Source organism: Hoplias malabaricus, chromosome 18 (genome assembly GCF_029633855.1).
Source record: "Hoplias malabaricus isolate fHopMal1 chromosome 18, fHopMal1.hap1, whole genome shotgun sequence".
Classification (NCBI taxonomy): domain Eukaryota; kingdom Metazoa; phylum Chordata; class Actinopteri; order Characiformes; family Erythrinidae; genus Hoplias; species Hoplias malabaricus.
Window position 1 is genome coordinate 33573022 of NC_089817.1, and position 5263 is coordinate 33578284.

A 5263-nucleotide genomic window follows, 5' to 3' on the forward strand; every position below is an offset into this window, starting at 1 on the left:
AGCTGTAGATGGTTAAGAGCTACGAAACTATAAAAGCACAGAGGCCTATAATTACCTTTTGTATAATAAACACAGCAACTTCATTTTTCTGAAAGCTGAGGTAGAGGTGGGTAAAGCACGGGTAATGCTGAGGGAAAGTGTAGTAGTCAAGACAGTGGGTTGCTCGTGTAGTGCAGGGTTGGGGAAATCCTGCAGCCATGCAGCAGCTGTCTTGTGGAAGGTAGGGATAAGCTCAGATATATCATGTTTTCAGTGAAGCATTGAAAATAATAAATGATGTGTATAATGACTAATTTCTTGTTTATATTTTAAACTTCTGAAATCATATATACACTCTAAGAAATTGAGGTAGTGTCCAGGTACATTAATGTTCATTAAAGATAATGTGTACCTTTAAAAGGTATGTTATATTTTCTCTCCAGATAAAAAAGGTGAATATCTGAAGTTTCTTTCTGTAACTGTTTTAAATAGAAAACAATTTAAAAAGCTGAAAAGAGATGTATGAAATCAGTGCCACTTAAAAATCTATAATTAATAAAGAATTTCATACAAATGTGTTGCTTTAATCAAAGATACTGAATGTGTATGCTTGATGGTATCACTACTGTGCCAGCAAAAGCTTCCATCACAGTGACAGTTGAGCATTGCAGGAGAGCTGAAAAAAGTTACTATCACTATTTCAGGTGCAAAATGCAGTGGTCAGCAGAAAGACTGGGATTACATGTACAGATGAACATCCCATGTGGGATTTAGGGACATCAAGAAACTGATGGTGTCTGAGATTCACTTCAGACACCATAGGTCAGAGGTACCACTGCAAGGACAGTGCTGTAGGCTCTCAATTGCTCCCAAACACACCCCATCATCTGTCACACAAAGATTTTAGAGAGAGTTTTGACAAAGATTCTACCAAGCCAATAATACTTTACTGGAGAAGTGTTACAGTGCAACTCTAACAGACGATCCTTGCATGGAAACAAATACAGTTGGTGAACAAATTTTCCTAGCACACCAGACTCTGTGACAGTATTTAATACATTTTTAAACATCAAATTGCTCTTTCCATGTGGATTCTAATATTTGCAATACTTCTAGTGGCAGTTACTAGTTCCTCAGTTAGCTGAACACCCTTTTTAGTTAATGATAGGAACTTGACTTCCTTTTCAGACAGTGATTGTCTTATTAAAGAACACCAGTCTGTCATTACTTCATCTCCGGGATTCAAGAAGTCTAATATTCCTGAGTCCATGGTAATAAATTTATTACTGCAATAATTGGCTGACACTCTCTGCGGGCTCCAAAAGAGCTCGTAAGACACCATTCTTCTGTGTAATAAAAATGTACAACTCAAGACATGTCTGCAGAGAATGATGCTGTATTAGAAACATATAATGCACTCTTAAGGTCTAGATTCAATAATTTCATGACTTGCGTAGTACATTATTGAGGGACTATGGTGATTTGAGATTAAACAACAGTGTTTGTCTTATGTGATGTGGTGTTTTGAAGTCTCTATTTAAAAGCCCCCTACTAGACTGGCATGAAAATGCAGCTGTTTTTATATTTGTCTGGGTATCTGAATATTGTCAATAAAGCAAAGAGTGAGGAAAGCTAATAAAAACATATATGATATGATTTTTTTTTTCATTATTATTATTACAAATGATGTATAAAAAAAATCACATCCCTGAAGTCCCTGATGTTAGACAAATTAGCCAATCAAATATTACTGGGAGGATCCAGTCTGAGGTATATAGGAACAAGCCCAAAAGGCAAATCCCTCAGTTCAGCAGCAGTGCCAAATAAGATAAATTCACCTGGCATAATTTTATCTAAGTGACATGGAAAATTCAGATTATAGGCAAAACATCACTGTCCAGTACTGCTTTCCTGACGTCAACTCATCTTGTATAAAGGAAATCCAAACAGGCCCCGCTTATATATTTCTGTTCATTGTTCTCTCATGTATATCTGTGTGCACTGTGTTTCTGAACCTGCTGGTGATCATCTCCATCTCTCACTTCAAGCAGCTCCACACTCCAACCAACCTGCTCATCCTCTCTCTGGCTGTGGCTGATCTTCTTGTGGGACTGATTGTTATGCCTGGAAATATAATGCAACTGATAGACTCCTGCTGGTACCTTGGGAAACTGGCATGCACATTTTTCTTACTCATCACATTTGTCTCAACAACAGGATCACTCTCTAGCCTGACACTCATCGCAGTTGACCGATACATTGCTGTCAGTGACCCACTGCTTTATTCCGTAAGAGTCACAGTTTGTAAAACTCTGTTGTGTATAATCCTGAGTTGGTCTTTTTGTGTTTTCTACATTTCTAACTTTATGTACTTTAATGACCACCTACTTTCCTCTTCTATATCCACCAGATGCTATGGGGAATGTGTGCTTTTTGTTAAATACTCCTGGGTCTTTGTTGATGTTGTAGTTAACTTCCTAACACCAACTTCTATTATAATAGTTTTGTATTCTATAATCTTTAAGGTGGCCAGACATCAGGCTAAATCCATCAGAGCTATGAAAAATGGGGCCTCTCAGAAACATGGAGCCAACATTCCTAGTGCTTCTGAAACCAAAGCTGCAAAAACACTAGGCATCATCATTTTTGCTTATCTTGCTTGTTGGATACCATATTTTTTAAACTCCCTGTCAGATAAAAGCTTTACATCATCTTCTATGGTATGGACTATATTTAGCTGGCTGATATACATTAACTCCTCAGTGAATCCACTAATGTATGCCATTTTTAATCCATGGTTTAGAGCAACTTCTAGGTATATTTTGACCTGTCGAATATGTGTGTCACCATGGGAGGTTAAATTTGTTCCCTGAACATTTATGATTTTCAACTTGGCTTCAGGTGAACTCTGAGATTGTTTCATAGTGTGTGCAGGGTCTCAGCAGACAAGCACTTATTGTTTCTCAATCTCAAAATGATATTATACTTTATGTAGAAAATATGTGTCCTTAGTTTTAATGTTTAATTTGTTTCTAGAGCACAAATTATTTAGAACTTTATTTGCCTGGCAGATGAGACCAGGTTACAGTGTGTACTTACAAACAAAAACATTCAATATTCATACACTGTATCATATTTTAATCTCTAAATCTCTCAATTATATGTAGTTTCTAGTTCAAAGCTTTAGACCTGCAGGCTGTTGTCTTCAGGAACCCATTATTTGGCCATTCACTTTCCATGATTTAAGCAGTATATTGTATACCTAGTGTAAGCTATGACGCTGAGGCTTTAGTTTGTAGGTATTGACAACTGTATTTTTCTGTAGTATATAATATTATTGTGTAAATTAGTAACACTGAAGTTTGATGAATTTACAGTGATCAAAGAATTTAACTGAAATAGAGAAAAAAAAAATCTGAAATCTAAATCATAAACAGAATCTCAAGGCCTTTTCCCTTTTGATTTGATTGTGCAGCAAATATAAGAATTAAAAAAAGAGTGCACTTGTGTGTTGAGTGTTTCAATTAATATATAGTTAAAATATTCAAATCAAATAGTAGAGGAAATCATCCTTGTAAAATGTCATGTACACACTGAGTTTAATACATGTACTGCATAAATATATGTATTCATTTATCTACATGTTTATTTACTTATTTACTACAATGTATTCATTTAAATTGTTCAGATCATGATAAGTCAAAATATCAAAACAAGGCCATAATGCCATCTTTTTGTAGTTCTATTAGTTAGAAAGTAACCAGATTTTCAGTGCTAGGTTAATAACAAGTTCTTTTCAGTAAGAGTTTAGATTATTAAAATTTTACATTGAAGTTGTAACCCTCTGGGGTCGAAGAATGTGCGGCGCATCAACAACCATTCACAATGTTTCTATTAATATCTTAGCGATAGCACAGAGCAAAAATACAGTTCAAACACTCTGTGAATGTGAAGGAACTGCTCTTTCAAATGTATGTTATCACAAGACTGTAAGCAATACTGTACCTCCCGAGTTACGAGCCTATTTATAAGTTGAAACACGCCTCCTCTGCCTCTCGGTGTGTCTAGCTGGAGGATTCAATTGTTTTTAAGACTCTGATAAAACTATTTCAATCACCAAAACAATCCATCCACACGTGTAAAGTGATGTTATCATAAGAAACATAAAGATTTTCTAAAATTGGATTTAAGTTGTTCAGGGTTAGAGGCAGATTATCTCTTCTTAAAATGCTCTAGGCCACATGGGCCTCTCTTAACAAAAGAGCTGAGATTGTTCTGAACATTTTGATACAAAACATGCGGGCAAAATATTATAATACAAGTACTTTAAAGGTGAATTTCAGAAAATTGAGAAAATGTCCTTAGACCCCAAAGGGTTTTAATATCTAGTCATGGTTACAGAATTACTTCTGTTTTCAGATGTCCTAAAATCAACAGAGGCCTGTGTTTGCTGTTTTAGTACTAAAACCTCAAGCCATTTTGATTCACTCTAATTAGGGGCATATTTTCCAGAAAGGGGCCTTCCAATAATATCAACATGGATGGCCTGGATCCTAACTATTTCAGAATCCTTAAGTATATCTTGTCAGTATATATGTCCTCTTTCACTCCCAGACTAATCAAATATTTTTTGTGTAAGTGGTGATCAAATATTTTACTCTTTTGCAGTGTGACCTACTAATTGATAAACAGTGTATGGAATAGATTGGAATAGAATAGAAGGTAGGGATAAGCTCAGATATACCATGTTTTCAGTGAAGCATTGAAAATAATAAATTATGTATATAATTACTAATTTGTTGTTTATAGTTTAAACTTCTGAAATCATATATACACTCTTAGAAATTGAGGTACTGTACAGGTACATTAATGTTCATTAAAGATAATGTGTACCTTTAAAAGGTATGTTATATTTTCTCTCCAGTTAAAAAAGGTAAATATCTGAAGTTTCTTTCTGTAACTGTTTTAAATAGAAAACAATTTAAAAAGCTGAAAAGAGATGTATGAAATCAGTGCCACTTAAAAATCTATAATTAATAAAGAATTTCATACAAATGTGTTGCTTTAATCAAAGATACTGAATGTGTATGCTTGATGGTATCACTACTGTGCCAGCAAAAGCTTCCATCACAGTGACAGTTGAGCATTACAGGAGAGCTGAAAAAAGTTACTATCACTATTTCAGGTGCAAAATGCAGTGGTCAGCAGAAAGACTGGGATTACATGTACAGATGAACATCCCATGTGGGATTTAGGGACATCAAGAAACTGATGGTGTCTGAGA

General features: G+C 35.1%; 1 pseudogene; it reads left to right on the forward strand.

The window, feature by feature from the left end:
* The first annotated feature begins 1841 nt into the window (after window positions 1-1841).
* Window positions 1842-2862, forward strand: LOC136674467 (trace amine-associated receptor 6-like; annotated as a pseudogene).
* Window positions 2863-5263: the final 2401 nt, after the last annotated feature.